Source organism: Gymnodraco acuticeps, unplaced genomic scaffold, assembly GCF_902827175.1.
Source record: "Gymnodraco acuticeps unplaced genomic scaffold, fGymAcu1.1, whole genome shotgun sequence".
NCBI lineage: Eukaryota > Metazoa > Chordata > Actinopteri > Perciformes > Bathydraconidae > Gymnodraco > Gymnodraco acuticeps.
In genome coordinates this window covers 3,357,135-3,381,612 of record NW_022989748.1, presented here as the reverse complement: position 1 = coordinate 3,381,612, position 24,478 = coordinate 3,357,135, and the positions used below count along the sequence as shown (strand labels likewise).

Below are 24,478 nucleotides of genomic sequence, written 5' to 3'. Positions count from 1 at the left end.
TCAAACATGGAACACAGACTACAAAAAGATAGCATAAAATAAGTACTCTCATGCTTGGGATATAATGGCCCCTTCGAACGTGAGCCATGAAACGTTAAAGATGCAATGCACAGCAGCACAGCAGGTTACTTTTATCCATGAAGGGAGTTGATGAGGGGCAGGCTTTTGGCTTTTTTTAGCCACTTGTCAAATGGCAGCAATCAAGTTTCCTACCTTGTTGAAATGGACTATGCACGCAGACAATGTATTGTATCAGCATGACGTCTTATATGGTCACAAATTGACTTTAAAATAACCCAAGCTGTTAAATGACAAGAGGAGGGCAGCATCTTATGTTTTGTCAGACAGTTTCTGGAGAAACTCAGCGGGATGTTGGAGTGTGATGGAGGTCAACTGCGTGATTGACTCCACAATACCGGGGCCTCAGACCGGGACAGCAGGAGCTTTCAACACTACCCATGGCTCCAAGCGCTCATGAGGGGAAATCAATCATCTCAAATACAAGGTGGAGCCAGAGAACTGGACAAACGTGCAAACGCTTGATGTTACTCGTACTGGGCTTTGTATCAGAACGTTGTCCTCAATGCACTTGACTTTTTTCTACTTGGACAGTGCTTGGAGGTTGCCACCTCATTGTGTAATTGAAAAGCCAGTGCCATGCCACTACACTCGCACAGTTTGGCTGCCCGGCAGAGCATCTGCAAGCAGTTCTGGTCCGGCTCTCAACTCTTTGAGGCAGGCACTGGCTGACTGTTCGGAAACAGAAAACCCCTGGCTAGCTGAGAATAATAAGTACCCATGGGAAGCTGCCAGATGGACATTTACTGTGAGCCTAGCTGGAGAGGGAGAAATCTGTCAAACATCACACTAGGCATCTGTGGGGGAACAGAGCAGGTTCACGTCCACCATGTCGGATAAGACGAGTGCTCTTTGTCAAGACTAAAAGCTGTTCGATTTTTAACATATCTCGTTGATGCATTCAAGGTCAACAATTCAAACAGCCACCTGTTCCAGTAAATGATTTAACAAATTTCCCGATAATGGATGCTTTAAAGATGCTTATCATTTGGCCATTGTATCTGCAGACACTAAGTGATGTGAAATAGCCTCCTTCAATTAATTTAAACTGTATTCCTTTTTCTGTAGCTATTAATTGACACTAGACACAATGGGCAGACCTTTTTGTTACTGCCAATGTGAGAAAAATATTAAGATACCTCTTTCTGCAAAGTGTATCAAAATCGTCTTTACATTTTGGTACATTTTTTTCTGATCCCATCATGCAATAATAAGGCAAAAGCATGCTTCTTGAAGCCCAGAGTGCCCATTCATTTTTTTTTTTTTGTTCATACGTTCTTCAATACAAAGCTAAAGGCGAGGAATTACAATTGGATCATTATGCTCTCGGAAGCTCAAGGGCTTCAGAGCCGGTGAGGAGAGGAAGAGAGAAACAGAGCACAAAGGGTTCATCCCGGTATCCTCGGCAGTGAAATTGGACCTTGGTTCTCTTAGACAAGCTGTGCACCATTTTTTTTTATTGCATTATGTCTGGCAGCCCTGCTCTCAGACAGGAACTGAGCCACACTTGATCAGCGATATGACACTGGCACAGAAAAGAGTGATTGCTGGCTGCTCAGTTAAGCACACAGTATTATGTTGTTCAAGTCTAAAAGTAGATCTGTGCTTGGGAAAAATTACAAAACCCGGACAGTATCCAAACGCACTGGTAGCTTTGTAATACCTCGCAGTGAATTCCTCTTTAATGGTTTATTTATCTCTCAAATGACAGGAACAATGCTATTCAGGGATAATATAACTCTTTCAAGTCTCCATCTGTGTTTCTCATGCCCCAAAACAGTGGCGGTTCATTCAAAATATCAAGAACAACTGATTGATTAGTATAATAGGGTTTTCATTATTCTGTGCATCATATAGACTGTTGTTTTGTGTATGAGAGAGGAAGTCAAAGTTGTATAGGGCAGAATATATGTTTAACAATGATCTGAAGTTCACAGCACTCATAGGAAAGCTTGAATGGAGAGTGAGTGAGCAGTCATAACCCCAAACCATTAGAGAGCAGCCGTAGCTCGTTCTTGGGGTGGGTTTTAATGTTAGCGCTTTCTTTCTTTTAGCTGTGCCCTCTGGGTAACGGGCCATTTCGCTAATGGTGAGTTTCTCAAGTGTGTCAAAAGCCTCTTGGCATTATCAAAAGCTCTTGAGGGAGCTTAACGTTGCTGTATGTTGATTTTTTCTTTTTCTTTTAAAAAGACCGGCTACTGCAGGGTAAGTTGTTGATAAGACATGTGACTGATAGCTTGTTAGCCTGGCTTTGCATACATTCTGCAGTAATTAGACATGAGTGACAGATTCACCAAGTGTTCACTTTTACAGACGCCTCTGAGAAATCTGCTTTTATTGCATGATGTTAGCAGAGTGTGAAAAGTCAGAGAGTCCTGACCTCTGATTTTTGATAGGCAATTCAGCATAATCACTCATCCTGCAACACTCCATACTATGCACATGCAGGCACGTTAAGGATGTTGTGCAGCAGTGATTTAGGCAGACACACCATGCAGAGTCGTGTACACTTGCACGCCCCCATCCTTGCAAGTAAAGAGCTGCTGCTGTTAGGAACAGATGGCTTATATTTAACTTTATCAGCGGCGGCGGTGGCACCAGCAAACGCGATAAGTTTCTCCAGTGCCTGGGGAGAGCGGCATCCATCAGTAGCTAACAGCATATGGTGAAGGCACATTAAGGTGTCCTCTCCCTCTTTCCTGACTTCCTGTTCTATGAGTGGGTCTGCTGCCAAGCATCAGATGCTTACTTCACAGGACAAAGTGTGTGAGTGTGTGTGTGTGTGTGTGCCTAGAGGCAGTGGGCATTGAGATCTTGTGCAGCCTGTTTGATCTGTTTTATGTGATTTCAAGGTGCTGAAGTAATATATTTATCATTTAGTATAGCTACGATTAGAGTTTTTTCTAGCTCTTGTTACCATCCTCCATTCTACGTTTGCTTTTTTGGCTGATTCTATCTTTGACATCATCGTGAACAAAGTATTTGCCAGTGAAATAAAGTCAGCCAAAATGCTTGTATCAAGAGGGTATTTCCTCTCTCTCCTCTGAATCTCTGTTATAATCTGAAAACTAACTGCCCAGGTAAGGCTCATATTCCAACATTGGAAGAAAAGCGTGTTTACCAGAGTGTTGCATCCAGTAAAGCTGCATGTCAATCACAGCCTCGATTACTTGAGAAGTGGCTCAGTGTTGCATGGACCAACATGACAGCACGATGTTGGACACCAATCAGACGGACATAAAAATAGATCTGCACCACCTGTGTGTCAGTCATTGTCAGTCATTGTCAGTATGTGCGTCTGCGTGTATTGTGTTTGTTCAAACGGTGTATGATTGATGATATGTGTATGTCTCTTAAATGTCCACTATGTTTGTATATTATGTACATGTATGCGGAACTGCTGGACGGAGCCCAGAACGAATTTCCTTACGGGGACAATAAAGTATATCGTATCGTGTGATGGGGAAGTACAGCTAGCAGAAGAATAAGTGCTAATGATGAAAAGCTTCTTTCCTGAGGCCAAAACGAATTGTTTCATATCATATGAGTATGTTTCAGCCCTTAATACACTTTACTTAGTTTATTGCACATCAACGCGCTGAGTGACAGCCTAATTGCATATGTCCTCAGGACTAGTGACACCTTGCCTCAAGGCCAGTGCCTTTTCCTTCAGCAATGACTTGTGTTGTTGTAACCTTATTTTTAAATTCACTCTCTCGCTCAGTTTTGACACCACTTTCCAAATTCCAACCCCTGTGTAAAACCTCTGCTATGTCACAGCATGCATTCCACCCAAACTCCTCCAGCCTTCTCTTTAACAAGCCGCGTTAATTAGCATGCTCTTCAAAAATATAATTTTCTCTTGTGTCATCAGGATTTGGTAATTAAATGAACAAAGGCAGTCAAACGACTGACACAATAGGCTGAGCTGATTAGGGGTGCAGCCATAACAAAACTTGGAGGAGAAACAATCAGTGAATCTGTTTCATTCCACATCAGCCGGTTATCTCAGGCTGTCGAGGCAATTTGTGCTAAAACATGCTTCCAAAGAGCAAAATTGTTACTTTCTCCCAGAGCTGTGATTCATCATATTATTCCCTGCATCTCAATGAACGATGCTGTGAATATGCTGCTGCTTTAATACCTGAAACTTCTTGTATTATTACCAATGAAATCTGTTGGGATATCATATCAAGTCTCATAGAGACAGCATCTGGCCCAATTGGCTCACGCGTCCTTGATTCATGCTGGCAGAACATTTGAGAGCGATGAAGACCGCTGGAAGGAGTCCAAGGCCTTGCTCCTCTGAAGGTGAAAGGTCAGAGGTCAAGGGGTGGCGTACCCGTCTGCTGCCTGGCACTAATACACAGTGCAGGCTGGCTTTGTGCAATATGGTGCATGTTTCGTGGGAGTCTGAGCCGAGACAGGCTGCTTAGATCTACACTCCACATCTACATCAGAGCACAGCATGCCAGCAGATTATGTCATGCTTTAATTTACAATGATGCAAAAATCAAAATCGGTCCAATGCAAATACAAATGCTTAAAGGGTCTAAAATATAAGATCAACCTCTCATTAAAGAGTATTTTGGGGTTGTCCATTTCCTGTAGTGTGTTCTAATGATTTGTGTGCATGTAAATGCACCAACACACTGCCCCCCTGCTTGAAACGCCTCCGTTTGACTCCTTTGTTTACTTCCGGAACAGGTTTCTATTGGCTAGCGGTCCAACACATTTTATTTAATGGGCTAAGGGGTGGGACATCTCTAAGCGGTTGACCAATCACAACAGGGCCGGCCAGCTAACCAATCAGAGCAGACTGATCTCTGGTTTCAGACAGAGGGTGAACAGAGGTGCTCCAGCAAAGGCAGTCTGAGAAAAATAAAGAGTTTTTTGAACATTAAAGCATGGAAATATGTCCCAGTAGAGGCATACAAAAACTAATATACCTGTACATGAAAATTAGCATAATATGTCCTCTGTTAAAACCATTATCCCATTGGATAATGACAATAATATATTGTATCATACAAATGGTTTCTTAATACAAATAAAAACATGATTTTTACTCAAATCCATGAGCAGAATCTAAATCATAATACTTTGTTTTATCCAAGGGAAAACTGGGTTTTCTGAGGGGTAGCTCAATTTCAGAATGAAACAAACAAAATATAAAACTATTCAAAATAAGAATCAAAACATGTATTTAAACACAATAGTTTAAGTAAAAGTATGCGATCATTTTATATTTTAAATAAATGTATATGAATATAAAATGTAAAAGTGTTCAATAAAAGAGAAAATAGTAAAACAAATGATTATGGTAGGGTTTACATATCAAGGGGCTGTGGTCAATTTGACAACAATTATATAATTCAACTGATTTTAGTTTGAGTTGTATCCCTTTCAGAGCCATTATTAAACTAAAAGAAAATGTGCCCTTGACCTGATTTTAAATAACACTCTCAGAGGTTCACTTGTGTCTCTGTAAAGATAGTATAAGTCTAAAAACCATGCAATCCGACTACAGAAAGTCATCTTAACTCGTCATTCAAGCCAAAATGTTTTTTATACAGCATCACGGACACGAAGCCATCTGCTGTTTGACTCTTTGTATTCATGTTCAGCCTTGGTGTTAATCACATTTTGACATGTATCCACTTTTCAATCAGAATATAGCACTGAAGTGAGCGTCCTTTCACACACTTTCCTCGTGTTAATGACCTTTTACAGTGAGCAGCGGGGATCTGGAGAGGCAGCTCCATATTTACTGCAGATCTCTGTGTACACAGAAAGATGCTCCACCATGTCCCTGAACAATACTACGCTCGCTTTCTTGACCAACACCAATATAGAAACGTCTGTTAATGAGTCCTCTGGTGGCTGCCATACTGAGACTCCAGGTCTGTAAATACAGCAGAGGACGTGTCCCTCGTTATATATAAAGGCCTGGAGCCAGATGGGAATTGTGCTGCTCTGACATGTGCACTGACATTCCTGCAGGTCAGAGAAGAAGATAGCTGTATGTGTTTGCTGGGGGCGTCTAATGTCCACAGGCCTCGCTAAAGGGCTACCCTTTGGGTTCAGCACAGAACAGTGACCATGGAGGCTTAACAACATACGTTAATGAACTGCTGTTTGAACAGGAAGCAGTAGTTACAAAGAAAGGGTTTCAATAATAGGTTAGCTTTGTGTTTTTGAAACAAGTGTGCACCTTCAAATCTTGAAGTTATTTCATCAGATGCCCAAAAACCACTGTCATCCAAAAATGTGCAAAAAAACACATTACAATGCCAGAACATTGCATTGGGTAGCAAATTACTATAATGTGATTAACATGGCAGATGTAGCGGATTCCTCACGACCAGAATGTTCACAGGCATGCTCGGTGACATTTTCCAGACTTTATAAAATCAATTATTAAAAGGAGATAATTTAAAACGTATTGACCAAGGCACTTTGCTCCAGAAGATTTGCTAACTTACAGAGATATGCACCACACTTCCAGCCGATACAAGTTATTCAAAGGTGTATTCAGCTGACTGTAAAAAAAAAAAAAGGAAACATATTTGTATCCCAACACCTTTTGATATTAATTAACTGAACATTTAAATTGGGGTTAGCCACAACGTATCTGCATGAACAAAACAAACTTGTTTTCGAGCTGTTTCTTATTTGATTATTTAATTGGTGCTTTGTGTTTTGGAAGTGTGACAGTGGCTACTATCCCGAAACACATTACCTTGAAAGGAAACTCTTAAGCTGCCTATATTTGCAATTTCACTTTAGATACTGACATGTTTTTGTTATATTCACATAGCAGTTTTAATCTCATTATTTGAGTCACTCATAAATCAGCGTCACATTGTTGCACTCATTTTTTTTGAGATGCAAAGAGGCTGTTACATGTGTCACTGCTGCATTACACGCCATCATTCATTTGCTCTCTTGTTACTGTGCACCCACCTCTCACTGCTTTTATTTCCTCACTCTCAAACTTTCCTCTTTAACTTGGCATGATAATCACCTCGCTTGAGAGATGGCAGGCGAAGAAAAGAAATCGAGGAACTGTATGCACGAATAATAAGCTGCACCGTCAGGCAGTGAATAATCTCCCCCACACTTCTGTTCCTCCCCCTAGATTTCCACCATAAACATAATGCTTCATCTATTTCCATCTTGCTGTCACTAGAAATGTGTATGCTCTACCGTTTTCTATTGTTTCATATTTTCTAGATGGTTCTTAGATTGCTCAATTACAATTACACGCCTCATGGAAAAACTGTTCAATAATCTTTTATCTTCATAACAAGTTATATAGATTTAGCGATCTTCCAGCAAAGAGTTGGACAAACATATTGAAATAACGTCAACCAATGCAGGTATAACATACAGTGCACAGAAGAGGAAACAGTGTTACAGGAGAAGATAAGATGAACTGTATCAGTGTATCTAGTGGTGAAGTCATGTCCCCCCTCTCTGAACCACGTTAATTACTGAGCTGGAACAGGTAATTTACAAGGAGAACCTTCACGAGGCTCCGTTGAGTTGGGTGCATTATGATAATATTAACATAATCCAGTCTTGTTAAATTGGATCAGCAGTTTTATTAAAGCAGGCATAGCTTTCACTCCGTGTCACTAATTCTTCTCATGCTCAAGTCCTAATGAGAAATAAGGAAGCACTTACAAGGAGGCGCACACACTGAACGGCAGGTAGAGATTATCTGTCAGCCACACTCACTTTCACTCACACACTGTGTATTATTCATGCACATGACTACACACAGCCTGGCACACAGAAATAAAGTAAACCAGACACACTCAGGAATACACACTTTTGCTTGCAGTCTCTATGTCTACCTCTCTCAAATGAATAGCACTTTGTAATAAAGCCAGGAGGATTACACATCATTATAAGGCTCCTGGGGAAACTGTATGGGATGGAGTCCAGTTGTTACTCCATGATTTGGCACAAAATGGAGTTTTGAAAATCAAATTATTGTTACGATGTGTGAAGCAGGTAGGACCCAAATGCAGATTAACGTGAAAATTCCTTTATTTCAAGGCTATACTAACAAAGACAGAACACAACACTCACCGAGGACAAGCCAAATCATAAGACGAACCAACACTGAACACAGGAAGAGAACAGACTAAATACAGGGAGGGGTAATCACAAGACGAGAAACAGCCGGGCAGGGGAGGAGAAACACAAGGGCCACAGGTGAACACAATCAGACAACTAGACACACCAGGGAAACTAACGACAGGAGGAAAAACACAGGACAAAGGACCAGACAATATACACGGAGGAAAACATGACAGGGAGAACAGCAAAACACCCAAAACAAGACATACAAAACGTGACATAACACAATAATCGTAACAGAACCCCCCCCTCAAGGGACGGATTCCAGATGTCCCTAAAACACCAAAACAGTCCAATAAACGTCCAAAAAAAAACAAAAAAACAATGTCCAGCAGGGTGGGTGGAGGGGGACCGGAGGAGGGACACAAAACTAGGGCCACCAGGGTGGGTGGAGGGGGTCCGGAGGACGGGTCTGGGCTGACAACCCAAGAGCACCGCGGAGGACCCGGAAGGGATCTCTGGCGGACGGCCCGGGGGCAAGGCAGAAGCTGAGAAGGGGGACTCGGGCGGACGGCCCGGGGGCAAGACAGAGTCCAAGGTGGGGGTCATGGAGGGGCGAAGGCCACCGCGGTGTTTAGAGTTTTGGTGGTCCTGATAATTTATTCCGGTAAATTATTCTGACCTACTAATTGACCTTTCCGAAGTTATTGAGTCTATGTAAGGTTGCTGCTTGGCTCAGATCCACCAACGTCAGCAAGATCTCACCTCTACTAACTTCCCAAAGAACCAAGGTTTCAATTAACTGCTGTTTCAATTCAGACAACTCTTTTTTAATCTGTTTAAGCGATCCCGAAGGATTTTGATATCAGTAAATGGAGTGTGCTCTTACCTAAGTGTGTGTGGCAGGGTGCAATCTTACCTTTGAAGCAGGAGAGGAGGGCACAGGTGTCTTTTAAATTATCCCAGTCCAAAAGGTGGGATCAGTTTATTTGAAGAAAAATAGGTCCAAACTAATACAGGGTTTTTACCTTCTCTCTTTACAACATTATAATCATACTAAAAACCTGGTGCTGTGATCATGTTCAAATGAAACTTTAATTCACAGTCTTACATTTATTACCAAAATGTTTTAATTTCAACTGCCCATTTCAGTTGTGACATTTTAAAATTCTCCCGATAGAATTTAGAGGTATTTCCTCGGAAAAAGACCGGTGACAATAAAAAGCGCATTCAACTTTTTCATTTCACCAACTCAATTCACATCAGTTTCATACCGTTTTTTCCGACACAGACGGCGGGTATAACATTTAAAAACCCATACCTATCTGCAATTTCGGAGGGGAGATTTTCCTCACAGATGGCAGTATTTATAATATTCACAAACACATCTCTCATCAAATCATTCCACTCAGCCAACAACCAAGAAATTCGAGAGATATTTACCCCGTCTGGTAGAACCTTACCGAGAGCTAGTTACCCAGCTCTGAAGCACACAGCCTACCCGGAGAGAGTCTACCAGGGGTTACCCCCCCTCTCTCTCGCTCTCTCAAAAAACCAGTCTCTTTATGCTAAAAAAACTGGATCCTAAACCCAAAAACCAAACTCCTCCTCTTCACCCAATTCAGTTGAAAACTGCGCATGCGCACTAATGTACAAGGCTAAACATGTCCCGACATGTTCCACAGCTGTTATGGGATAAGACACCCTTTCATATGAGGTAAAAAGGACATGACCTCTTTTTGGCCTTTAATGTGTTTCTCTAGTGTGAAGCCCCCCCTCCCTGTGGACTGCTGCCAGAGGAGAGGAAGAAAACTCAACCTAAACAAACCACTTTGTTTTGTTTATACTGTAACTATAGAAAAACCTAAAATATGAAGCATTTTCATTGTGGGTTATACAAGAATATAATTGATTATATTTGATTATAACTAACTTTCGTTTTTAAGTATTAAACATACTATGAAAACTCACAACAGCGCGCGAACTCAGGGGGCCGAGCATGAGGGCGAGGACCGCGGCCGGGAAAGTCAGGGGGCCGGGCTCGAGGGCGAAGGCCGTGGCTCTCAGGGGGCCGGGATCGAGGGTGAAGACTGCGGCTCTCAGAGGGCCGGGCTCGAGGGCGAAGACCAGACAGCTCCGGAGGCCGGGCAGGAAGGCGCTGACGGGACAGCGCCGGAGGCCGGGCAGGACCCGGTGTCGGAGCTGGTGGGACAGGCCTCGGCAGGATCCCCCACGGAAGAGGACCAGGACACGGGATTGGCAGGACCCCCGGCAGGAGAGCAGTCGGCGGGACCTCCAACGGCACAGGACATAGGATTGGCAGGACCCCCGGCAGGAGAGTAGACGGCGGGACCTCCAACGAGACAGGACAAGGAGCTGGCAGGACCCCCGGCAGGAGAGTAGTCGGCGGGATCTCCAACGAGACAGGACAAGGAGCTGGCAGGACCCCCGGCAGGAGAGTAGACGGCGGGACCTCCAACGGGACAGGACAAAGGGTTGGCAGGACCCCCGGCAGGAGAGTAGTCGGCGGGGCCTCCAACGGCACAGGACAAAGGGTTGGCAGGACCCCCGGCAGGAGAGTAGTCGGCGGGACCTCCAACGAGACAAGACAAGGAGCTGGCAGGACCCCGGCAGGAGAGTAGACGGCGGGACCTCCAACGGGACAGACATACGATTGGTAGGACCCCCGGCAGAGGAGTAGTCGACGGGGCCTCCAACGGGACAGGACATGGAGTTGGCAGGACCCCCAGCGGAACCTCCAACGGACCAGGACATTGGGTAGGGACTTGAGACGTGACTCGAGAGGGGACTCGAGGGGAGACTCGAGAGGAGACTCGAGAGGGGAACCAAGGGGGAACTCGAGAGGGGACTCGAGAGGAGACTCGAGAGGAGAGTCGAGAGGGGAACTAGAGAGGGGACTCGAGAGGGGACTAGAGGAGAGACTAGAGGAGGGACTAGAGGAGGGACTAGAGGAGGAACTAGAGAAGGGAACTCGAGAGGGGAACTAGAGAGGGGACTCGAGGAGGGACTAGAGAGGGGACTAGAGGAGAGACTAAAGGAGGGACTAGAGGAGGGACTAGAGGAGGGACTAAAGGAGGGACTAGAGGAGGGACTAAAGGAGAGAACTCGAGAGGGAACTGGAGAGGGGACTCGAGAGGGAACTGGAGAGGGGACTCGAGAGGGGACTGGAGAGGGGACTCGAGAAGTGACTAGAGGAGGGACTAGAGATGGGACTAGGGAATTGACTAGAGGAGGGACTTGAGTAGGGACTAGAGATGGGACTAGAAGAGGGACTAGAGGAGGGACTAGAGGAGGGACCAGAGAGGGGACTAGAGAAGTGACTAGAGATGGAACTCGAGAGGGGACTCGAGAGGGGACTGGATGGGTGACTTGAGAGGAGACTCGAGAGGGGACTTGAGAAGGAACTTGAGAGGAAACTGGAGGGGACTTGAGAAGGAACTTGAGAGGAAACTGGAGAGGGGACTCTGGAGGGAACTGGAGAGGGGACTTGAGAAGAAACTGTAGAGGGGACTCGAGAGGAAACCTGAGATGGGACTGTGGCACTTGGGGCCAGAGCTGGGTCTGGAACCATGGCCGCTGGGGCCAGAACTGGGTCTGGAACCATGGCTGTGTGGGCCGGTTCTGTAGCCGGAACCATGGCTGCTCGGGCTGCTAGCCTGGCCTTGCGACGACTCCTCTTAGCAGCCGCCTGAATACTCCGTGGACCTCCATAAGCCAGACGAGTTCCGGAATACAACTCCTGGACAGGAGCAGGAACTGGGGCAGAAGCACGGGTTGACTTCAGGCGGAACCCACCAAGGCGTGTGGTGCCAGGTTGGGAATTGTGAGACATGGAGCTAGCATGCCTGGGGCTAACAGGCCGGGAATCAGGTTTGACCTCAAAGCTGCCAAAAAAGTCCTCCACCCACTCGGGTAGCAACTCCCTCAACCAAGGCCTTGAGGTTACCTCCTGGCGTGCCGCAGAAAAAACGGACTGCCTCTCTTCACTACTGGAGGCATATTTAAAGTAATTCCTCAAACATGTCAAATTGTACTCCACCTCGTACAAACTGTCCGCTGGGTCCATTCTTGGTTGGTTCGTAATGTTACGATGTGTGAAGCAGGTAGAACCCAAATGCAGATTAACGTGAAAATTCCTTTATTTCAAAGCTATACTAACAAAGACAGAACACAACACTCACCGAGGACAAGCCAAATCACAAGACGAACCAACACTGAACACAGGAAGAGAACAGACTAAATACAGGGAGGGGTAATCACAAGACGAGAAACAGCCGGGCAGGGGAGGAGAAACACAAGGGCCACAGGTGAACACAATCAGACAACTAGACACACCAGGGAAACTAACGACAGGAGGAAAAACACAGGACAAAGGACCAGACAATATACACGGAGGAAAACACGACAGGGAGAACAGCAAAACACCCAAAACAAGACATACAAAACGTGACATAACACAATTATACTGTTGGCAGGGCTTAAGTTTCACATAAATGATATGCCACAACAGAGATGTTAAAGTAGGGACTGTGAAAGCACAAAAATAAGGATTAGCATAAAAACTGATTGCTGGTACTGAAAAACAGGAAAAATTAGTCATAATGTTTGAAGATCATTGTCTGCGGGTATTATAGAAAAAACAGTGAGAATACGTACACTGCTTTATATGTGCATTATTACATTACATTGCATTTAGCTGACGCTTTTATCCAAAGCGACTTACAATAAGTGCATTCGACCAAGAAGATACAACCTTGAAGAAAACAGAATCATATAAGTACATCAGGTTTCATAGAGCTAAAACATTTCAAGTGCTACTCAACTGGCTTTAGATAAGCCAGTCCTTCATTAGTATATAAGTGCTTTGTTAGTAATGTTATTGCTCAAAGTTGAGTCGAAAGAGATGTGTTTTCAGTCTGCGCCGGAAGATGTGTATGTGCTGTCCTGATGTCAATGGGGAGCTCATTCCACCATTTTGGAGCCAGGATAGCAAACTCACGTGTTTTTGCTGATGGGAACTTGGGTCTCCCTCACAGTGCGGGTGCAGCGAGCCGTTTGGCTGATGCAAAGCAGAGTGCACGTGCTGGGGTGTATGGTTTAACCATGTCCTGGATGTAGGAAGGGCCAGATCCATTCACAGCATGGTACAAGTATCAGTGTCTTGAAGTGGATTCTAGCAGTTACTGGAAGCCAGTGAAGGGAGCGGAGGAGCGGCGTGGTGTGGGAGAATTTAGGAAGGTTGAAGACCAGACGAGCCGCTGCATTCTGGATGAGCTGCAGAGGTCGGATGGCACATGCAGGTAGACCAGCCAGGAGGGAGTTGCAGTAGTCTAGGCGTGAGATGACGAGAGCCTGGACCAGAAGTTGCGTCGCTTTCTGGGTCAGCTGGGGACGTATCCTCCTGATGTTGTAAAGAGTGTATCTGCAGCAGCGGGTTGTGGCAGCGATGTTTGCAGTGAAGGACAGTTTGTTATCTAGGGTCACACCCAGATTCCTTGCAGTCTGAGTCGGGGAAACAACAGAGGTGCCGATGTTGATTGTTAGGTCAAGAGTGGGACAATCTTTTCCCGGAAGAAAAAGCAGTTCAGTCTTGTCAAGGTTGAGCTTGAGCAGACATCCACCGAGAGATGTCAGCTAGACAAGCAGAGATGCGTGTGACGACCTGGGTCTCTGAGCGGGGAAAAGACAGAATTAATTGGGTATCGTCAGCGTAGCAATGGTATGAAAAACCATGCGGGCTAATGACCGATCAGAGCGAGTTTGTGTACAGAGACAAGAGGAGGGGACCAATAACAGAGCCCTGAGGGACCCCTGTAGTTAATTGACAAGGGTCGGATTCGGACCCTCTCCAAGTTACCCGGTAGGTGCGGTCTTCAAGGTATGAGGTGAGGAGGGAAAGAGCAGAGCCTGAAACTCCAAGTTCTTGGAGAGTGCGAAGGAGGATCTGATGGTTCACCGTGTCGAATGCAGCAGACAGGTCCAACAGGATGATGACAGAGGAGAGGGAGGCTGCTTTAACAGTGTGCAGTTCCTCAGAGACAGCAAGGAGAGCAGTTTCTGTGGAGTGACCTGCCTTGAAACCAGACTGGTGCGGATCCAGAAGGTTGTTCTGATGGAGATAACAGGAGAGTTGTTTAAAGACAGCGCGTTCAAGTGATTTAGACAGGAACGGGAGGAGAGGGACAGGCCTGTAGTTTATAACATCGGACGGGTTGAGAGTGGGTTTCTTTAGGAGATGGTTTACTCTTGCCTCCTTGAGAGTGTTTGGAAAGTGACCAGAAGTTAGAGAACTGTTGATGAAATGGGTGAGAAACGGTAGAATATCAGGAGCCATAGTCTGAAGGAGGTTTGAGGGGATAGGGTTCAGAGGACAGGTGGTAGGGCGGGCAGAGGTAACGAGGGTAAGAACCTCACTTGGAGAGAGAGGGGAAAAATAGGTTAGTGTGTGGGTGAACGGAGGGTCTGGTGACCCAGTGGTGAGTAATGGTGAGTCGGAAAAAGAAGAGCGAATATCATCAACCTTTTTGTTCAAAGTAGTTAACAAAGTCGCTTGGAAGAAGGAAGGAGGGGGAATGGGCTCTGGAGGGGTCCAGGAGGGTGGAGAAGATAGAAAATAGTTTTTTGGGATTGGAATAGGAAGAATAGATCTTATCTTGAAAGATGGTATTTATATAATACAATATAAAAAAGGCTACAGATCATTTCACTAGGAATTAATGGTTTACAGGAAATAGTTTCTTAGTTTCTGCATATGATATATTTATATGTCTTGTCAGTACAAAACCCATAGATAATCGACATACTGATATGATATAATGCAATAATGTGCCTGGTCAAAGAGAGAGGAGTATTGGATATAAAAATAGCAAACAAAAATCCAAAATAACCATTCTCTGTCTTATCTGACACATAATGCTAATTTAGGTGTGAACAGTAAACTAATTTCCATGTTGAAGTCTGGCCATGCTTTCGTAAATATTGAGAGTCTGCCCATCTCCTTGCTTCCCATTGGACACACAAACACAAACGTAATATCCAGAATGAATTGGCAATGAGTTAAAAAGGATTTATCCTTATGCACTGAACACACATAATATGACAGTCAATACCCTATCGATCACTGTGGAATTGTAATTTACCCATAATGACACAGCATTAAGTGAACCTGATTGATAGTTTTTACACATGAGAAGACACAATTATGCTCCACGCAGGAAATAGAATCGACACACACACATGTGAAAGGCTTGAGTCCACACACTCCCATTCCATAATGCTATTATCTCATTCTCCACGGCCTCATTTCTCACAAAGCCCTGGGGTGTGTGAGGGGACAGTCAGGGTTGAGCTCACACACGCCCGGGCTGCCAGGGAAGGTCTGTGTTAGCACCGAGTGCCAGAAGACTCAGGGAAATAAAATCCTGCAACACAATGTGGAGCAGGACCTCTGCACACTGCACGCAGCTGCTTCACTTTACAGGAGCTTACTGTTTATTCAGAGATAGGAACTGGAGACTGAATATTCAAAATACATTATTACAGCGGAGATAAGTAGGCTAAGGTCTTCAAAGCCACATCAAACAAAATTACCACAATAAAAAAGAGCTTGGGCTGTGTATCAAGGCCTATTGATTCCTTTAAAGCTCACTTTTTGGCATGCACTGTGGTTTGGAAATATAAAATACTTTTTTATCCCAGTTAATTAGATTTTCAGCAACAAAAGTTTAGTGCATTTCAAATAAAAAAGCACTAATCATTAGTCTTTATTATTTGTATTTATTTTCTTCTTATTCCTATTATATGGTTTACTCTTATTATACTTAGCATATTAAGATTGTTATTAATATTAATATTATTATAATTATTTTAAATTAGACATGATTCTCTTCAGAGGTGACTTATTTTGAATTGCTGCTTAGATTACTCTGCTTCAACACTGTATTTCTATTTGTGCTGGGGACAGAGGTGCAGGTGAGGTGTCAGAGACTATAACAAACAAGTGTTGGTTATCAAACTCAAGAATGTCCAATCGATACTCGTCTTTGTGAAGAAATTATTCTAAAGTTACCATGAAGAGAGTGTTTTTTTCTTTTTTTTGTTCTCATCAAACACACTTCCTTGCTGTATGAAATGGACTGCTGGATTCATTTCACAGTCAAGTCACGCAGTTGTCCGTTTTCACAGCTATTACAATATTATCTGTGCTGGAGTCTGCTGCACATCTGTGACATGGTGCATCATTGTAAAATGCCTTTTGGGATACTATTCATTTTCATCAGTTAAGTCAACATCTGATCCATTGCAAACTGCAAACTATATCCAACTAAATCCTCCATTGTTGAGTGTTTTGTTTCACACCAATGCTTCGGATTATTACCTTACTTATAATACATCGTGGAGGGTCAAGAGTTCAGAAAGAATCTAAGTCTGCTGCTTTAGCAATACAGGTCATAGATTAACTGATGCTACTATAATGTTATGTCAACCATTTTGTCTTCTTGTCTGTATCTCGGAAATAATTTAGCAGATTTGAATTTTGGTGTAAGGTGAAGCGAAGGGCCAAGGAAGGAACTGATTAGTTTCAAGCTGTATTCTCATTCATCAAGCAATATTATTCTAGTTTGTTTTTATAATGAACCTGTTAGAGGCATGCTAGTAACATCCCTAAAACATTTATATTAGGCAATTGTTTGGTAGCTAAATCCATCCAAAATGTACATATTTGTGTGAAATATCTCAACAAATAATGGATGAACTGCTACAAACTATTTTGATGACATTTGGGACACGTGTCATACTCTCTCAGGATGAATTAAGTCTATAACTGGACCGTATCTCAAGCGTCAAAAATACTTATTAACCAAAACAAAATACCTGCCAAAGTACTGAGCATCAGCTGTAGTGTGTGTGTTTGGTGCCATTCAGCAAATGTTAGCATGCTCTGATGGTGAACACGGTAAACATTATTAAGCTTAACATCAGCATGTTAGTATTGCCATTAGTAGCATGCTAATGTTAGCATTTAGATCAAAGCAGATCTTCTATCCTGGCTGTAGAAATACTCTCTCTCTACTCCTGCACAGTGCATCCTGTGATGTGCCGTCACAAAGAGCTCAGAGCTGAGGAACAATCAGCAGACAGAGAAGAGACGTGTTGCTGGAGGCCGTGGGTCTGATGAGTGGACTGCCAGCATATAGCCACACACATGATTAGTGTCAGATCAGTGGCATGATTTCATGTGATGCCTCAGACATGGCCCAGCTGTTACTGAAGAGAGCCAACTCTCCATCGGCGCTTCTTTAGCTCCAGACATAATTTATCTGTGGGCGGAGGCAGTGGTTAGAAACTAAATCTCCATGTGTCTCCGTCAGAGCAACACCAGCCTCCACCGCCTGGAGGTGACGCCACAGAATACTAAATCACAGAGTTAGTGATTAGCAAAGTTGGAGAAGTAAAGACAGGAACCAAAGCCCAAGCCAATAACTCTCAACACTGAATTTAACGTGTGTCTACAAGGTGCTGTAAAATTGTTCCCTCCATTTTTTTATTTCCACATTAATATCTTAAAAGAGGTTACAGGACTCATGTGGCATTGACATTTTGCCAGCAGCTTGTTAAGAGGTTTGTGTCTTCTACTCATTCCACAGTGGTTATCTAAAACAAAGTGATGTGTGCAGTTAATACTGACACTTTGTCTCTTTTCCAGAGAGATGTGCGAGAAAAAAAGCATGTATCACTGCTGTCAGCAAAACAACATGGGGTGTACATTTGCCGTGGGGAGAAAACACTCATGGTGAATAAAACATTACACACGGGAGTCAAGAACATACAGAGGCCTTACACAATATACCGGATAACTTTTCTTTTCCCACTGTTGTTGGAAAAATACTTTTCTAACACATCCACAAGAAAAGCGACGACAACATCTTTAAATTTAGAATGACGCCCCCTGATCGTGTGATGAACACTAATTAACAACCTTTCAGCTCCACACACTTCCAGTCTCCTGCCTCTTTGCACATCGCAGCCCCTTGTTGATGCTGCCGCGGTGGCAGGGCGGGTACTGGCACTTTTTTTCCTATGCCTCCTATAAGATGTTAATTTCTGCACCCCACTGAAAGTGTAACCCTCCTGTTTATGCATTAATCTTCGGTTTCCAGATGAGCCATGAGCTTTCATCCTCAAGTTATTCATGCTTTCACACAAACTTTCCTCTGCATACTTATCTTACAATGTGCCCTAAAAAACTATACAACTAAGCAGATGTTTACCGTGGGTTTTATGTCGTTTGTCATAGGGAAAAATAGTTAATTGTATTTTAATTTGTCTTGATACTGTACCCAGGGTAAAAACATTGATTTTTATACACAGAAGATAATCCTTGTTAGAACATTTCAATCAAATGTTCTGTGTAATTCAGTCTCAAATGACCTAGAGGTGTTTAAATAAATGAGTATACTTGATCTTGTGATATAAACTGGAAGTGAATCCCTCTCTTGTCTGAGTGCTGGGCTTCATGCCCAGACCTGTCTGATCTGTGTGCAGAGCGTTGACCTCGGTCAACAGCATTTTCTGTTATATTTCACGCAACACTCTCGTGGCATTACAAGCAAACAAAGTGCGACAGAGACAAGTGAAGGCAGGAAGGGTGTTGGAACTGGGCAGAAGGTCTGTATTATTGTTCAATAACACTGAACAGTGGATTAAACAAAGTTTGTTCACATCAGCACATACAAGAGGCCTCTTTAACTGAACAGCTCTCCTCAGCTACATGTAGAATACTAAGTGACAAAATGTGAGTAATGGTTTATGCCAATGAGTATAAATCAATGCAATGATCCCCTTATTAAGTGTGTAACACAGAGGGCTTATGCAAACAACTAGTATACTTCCAAGCATGAATTCTGCTCTTCTGCTTAACCACCGCTGGGCGCAGAGTCCCTGCTCTGTATTTTTAAGGCTTGTAAAGATCTAACTGGAGTCTCAGAGGTGTATTATTCACAGATAAATGCAGCTTGCTTCCATAGCCCTCGTCCAACACTCACATTAAAAGGTTTGTGCTCTCTCCTGTTCATATCGCTGCCCTGTGTTACTGTTCATTTGTACTTCCTGTCTCTTATCTCACTCTCGCTGCTTGCTTTTCTTTTGTCCGTTACGTTCTCTGCGTGTGTGTACTGTAGTAATTCTCTGCTGTGTAACAAAATGCCACCCAATTGCACCATTATAATTCCCTGATTAAATTCCTGGTTGAAAAAACAGTCACTCACGCTCTATTAATAAGATTGAGTATCCATGTTTAACACAATCTAATGGATGTGTGAAATAAGCCTCGGCTATTAATGTTTAATGTGTAATTGAATGTTCTACATGGCCAAACTTGTTTACAGGAATAATTGATGATTCTGAATGTCCCATTTGCCTGAATTACAAGAAGGGACAGAGACAAAGAGAGGGACTGAAGGTAGTGAGGTCAAGTTACTCATGTTAGAAGTAATTACAACACGAATCAGCGCTTGTTTGATGATCTCTTAAAAGCCTGACAAACCATATATTTCAACCGCCTGCTGATTTCTAAATAAAGAAATGCACCAAAAATATATCTTTCCCCGCTTCTGCAAAGAGCCTCTGAACTGCAGCCTGAGAGGAGCTCCTGCAGTTTTATATTGTTGTTTGTGCGGCTGTGTTTTCTCATTTGGTCTGCGGGCTCTGCTGTGTGAGTTTACCTGAGAGGGACTGCAAGGTGTGACTGAGGTGGGGGGTGATGCCTCACGCTCCACTGCACACCACACTAAGTCTCCAGAGAGAGGTTGTATGCTCCAAGTCTCTCTTTATTCCTGGATTTCACTCCACCCAGGGCTGAGTGATTTATATACAAATATAGAAGGAGTAAAACTAACAATTAGTATAATGTATCTATCGATTCCGTTGACATTATAATGATACAAAAGGAGAAAAGGATGATATCTCTTTATTTGAGATGATGGAACGAGGATGTATGGGCATTTATTTTACCTGTTGTTCGACAATATTTGTCAACTACCTGTTGAAGCTCAAGAAAATAAATACATTTAAATATAGTCATAACATTTAAAGCATTTCAAATTCTTAAGAATTCATCTCGATGTATGCTTGAAGACGCTTTAAAAAGGACTGAATGTCTTATAAATCCAACATAATAGTACTATAACAAAGGGATTGTTCTCATTATCAATTCATTTGCCAAATATTTTCGCTAACATATTTACCTTTTATATGAATTAAAACTGAGAAAAGCATAACATCTCCATATTTTGAGAGGATTGAAAGAGTAGTTTTTCCATGACATTTTCCATGCACATTTTTTCTGTAGGTCGATGAGTTATTGCAGCTCTAAAAAAGGCAAGGCAAGGCAAGGCAAGTTTATTTATATAGCACCTTTCAACACAAGGCAATTCAATGTGCTTTACAAAAATGAAAGACATTCAGACAAAGGCATTTAAAAACAGTAAAAGATAATAAAATAAACATTAAAAGAAAAAATACATGAATAAAAAGTACATGAATAAAAAGTTACAGTGCATTAAGATATGAATAGTTCACACAAAAGTTCCACTTTACTGATAAACACAACGGCTCAGTTTCAATTAAAATTAAATGCAGCGACAAAAAGATAAGTCTTCAGCCTGGATTTAAAAGTAATAAGAGTTGTAGCGGACCTGCAGATTTCTGGGAGTTTGTTCCAGATATTTGGAGCATAATAACTAGGGATGCACGATAATTATCGGCCCGATAATTATCGGTCCGATATTAGGAATTATGACGTCATCCCGATAAACCCGATACCAGTATTAATAGCCCCGATAATATACAATATATTTTTTGGGTAAAAAAAAAGAAAATATACTGCGGTGTGGGTGGATTGGGATGAGGGGCGCTTGTTTTTCACTCGGCTCCTCCCGTTTTGCCAGTACTGTGGTATTAGTGGTTTAGGAAGAGGGGAGTTCTTCACAAATCCAGCGCTCCCTAACTTATGCCTGGCTGTGACGTAAATGGTGTGCGGCCGCGAAGCCAGGACAGTAAACAAACATGTCGTCGGTGGTATGGGCGTTGGAGCTATGTGCAACTCAAGGCATATGCTCGAACCGGAGCTGCCTGGACGCTGCAATCATGTTGCGCACTATCCGTGCTGAGTGTGCTGACTTTTCGTACAATGTCCCACTGTCTGGCTTCCTGCATAAAGTCAAGTGCTCGGCGCAGTTGTGGCGAAATGTCGCTCCTCTGTTTTCATTTAAACAGCTCCTTATATCCGTTAGCGCAGCTAGCTAGCACCAGATGCTAACAACAACAATGCACGTAAGGTCTCTCGCTCGCTCGGGCCACACATACACACACCCTCCCGGTCCTCCAGATGGCCAGTCGGTGCCTTTATATATACAGTCTATGGTCGGTGCCTGCCGGTGAGCGTGGAAGTGTGGTCTGCCACAAGCGGGCGGCAGGAGCGGGGCTGTCAGCATCAGCTTGTAGATGGTATTTTAAACTCGATGCGCTCTGAAACTACGGGGCGTTAATCGCGTTAAAATAATTAGTGGCGTAAACATTTTTTTATGATCGGTTATCGGTATCGGTCTTGAGAAGCAGGAAGTTATCGGTATCGGTTTCAAAAAAACAATATCGTGCATCCCTAATAATAACTGAACGCAGCTTTACCATGTTTAGTTCTGACTCTGGGGACAGAAAGCTGACTAGTCCCTGAAGACCTGAGAGATCTGGATGGTTCATAATTTAGCAGAAGATCAGAAATGTATTTGGGCCTAAACCATTCAGTGCTTTATAAACCAGCAGCAGTATTTTGAAATCTATTCTTTGACACACATGAAGCCAGTGGAAAGACTTCAGAACAGGAGTGATGTGATCCACTTTCTTAGTGTTAGTGAGGACTCGAGCAGCAGCGTTCTGAATCAGCTGCAGCTTTCTAATAGATTTTTTAGTGAGACCTGTAAAGACACCATTACAGTAGTCCAGTCTACTGAAGATAAAAGCATGGACAAGTTTTTCCAAATCCTGCTGTGACATTAGTCTTTTAATCCTAGATATGTTCTTTAGGTGATAGTAGGCTGATTTAGTAACTGTTTTAATGTGACTGTTGAAACTCAGGTCAGAGTCCATGACTACACCTAGATTTCTGGCTTCATCTGTTGTTTTGAACATTGCACACTGAAGCTCAGCGCTAACTTTTATACGTTCTGCCTTGGCTCCAAAGACCATTACCTCAGTTTTGTCTTTGTTTAATTGGAGAAAGTTCTGACACATCCAGTCATTGATTTGTTCAATGCACGTACTCAGTGTTTTAACTGGAGAATAGTCTCCTGGTGAAATGGTTATGTAAATTTGTGTGTCATCCGCATAGCTATGGTAACTTATTTTGTTGTTTTTCATTATCCGAGCCAGTGGTAGCATGTAGATGTTAAAGAGAAGAGGCCCCAAGATGGAGCCTTGAGGAACCCCACATGTCATATTTGTCAACTCAGATTTGTATTTACCTATAGAAACAAAGTTGTTTCTGTCCTTTAAGTAGGATTCAAACCAATTTAGAACTGTTTCCGAAAGTCCCACCCAGTTTTCTAGTCGGTCTAGTAATATGTTGTCGTCAACAGTGTCAAACGCAGCACTGAGATCTAATAATACTAACACTGAAGTTCTGCCACTGTCTGTGTTTAAGTGGATGTCATTGAAGACCTTTACAAGAGCAGTCTCAGTGCTGTGGTTTGGACGAAATCCTGACTGGAACACATCAAAACAGTTATTTAAATGCAAGAAATTACTCAACTGTTGAAAGACTACTTTTTCAATGATTTTACCTAGAAATGGGAGGTTTGATATGGGCCTGTAATTGTTCATTACTGAAGCGTCTAGATTATGCTTTTTTAAGAGCGGTTTAATGACTGCAGTTTTCAGGGCCTGTGGAAAAACACCTGAGTGAAGAGACTTGTTTACTATATGAAGTAGATCTGAGGCCATGAAACGAAAAACATTTTTGAAAAACCCTGTTGGAATAATATCAAGGCAGCAGGAGGAGGATTTCAGAAGTTGTATAATGTCCTCTAGGTTTTTATCATTAATCTGATGGAATTGTGTCATGGTGTTTGAATTGATATTAGGTGGACACAGAGACAAAACATTTGCTGTTCCTGATGCAGCGGCACTGACTGCTTGTCTGATTTTCTGAATTTTGTCAGTGAAGAAGGAGGCAAATTCATTGCACGCCCTGGTGGATAGAAATTCAGAGGCTACTGACACTGGGGGGTTAGTTAGTCTGTTGACGGTAGCAAACAAGGCACGTGCGTTGTTTTTGTTTTTGGCAATGATATCAGAGAAGAAAGACTGTCGGGCAAATTTCAATTCCAAATTATAAAGGCCAAGTCTCTCTTTATAGATTTCATAGTGCACCTGGAGATTTGTTTTTCGCCACCTGCGTTCAGCTTTTCGACACTCTTTTTTCTCTGTTCTCACGGTCATGGCCTTTCTCCATGGAGATATTTTCTTCCCAGTCACTTCCTTTACCCTAATGGCATCTATAACATTTTACATTTTTGAATTAAAATGATCTACTAGCTCATTTACTGAGATGTTAGCAGGGGCAAGTGTGGAAGAAAAATTCTGAGTAAACATTTCCCTAGTGTTTTCAGTTAAATATCGCTTTGTGGTTACCTCTTTTTGAACATTTTTGTGAACAGAAATAGAGCTCTTCAGACCCTTTGAGATAATTAAGTCCAGAGTGTGCCCCTTATTGTGCGTGGGCTCCGTCACATGCTGAGTCAGTCCATAGTTATCAAGAACACAAAACAGTTCTTTAGTCCCTCTGTCCTGGGGGTTGTCAACATGGATGTTAAAATCACCAACAATGACTAGACGGTCAAAGTCAATACACACTATAGACAGCAGTTCAGTAAATTCATCAAAAAAGCTTGCACAGTATTTGGGTGGTCTATAGATATTTAGGAACAGAGCTCGAGAGGAGCATTTCAGCTGAAGGGCCACATATTCAAAAGAAGCAAAGTTCCCATAAGATGTCTTCCTGCAACTCCAACTCCTCTCTTATGCATTCTTTCCTGACTCATAAAACTAAAGTTGGGAGGGGTTGATTCGATAAGAACAGCTGCACTGTTATTTTGTTCAATCCATGTTTCCGTTAAAAACATAAAATTGAGATTGTGCTCAGTGATAAAATCATTGATTAAAAATGTTTTACCTGTCAAAGACCTGACATTTAATAAAGCTAGTTTAAGTTTGTTGAACACACTATCAGTCA

General features: G+C 42.9%; 1 protein-coding gene across 44 annotated transcripts in view; it reads left to right on the top strand.

Annotated features, from left to right (window-relative positions):
- The window catches only part of LOC117556029 (receptor-type tyrosine-protein phosphatase delta-like), a 373,438-nt gene that overhangs the window by 113,262 nt on the left and 235,698 nt on the right, over positions 1-24,478 (top strand). The window lies entirely within an intron of this gene.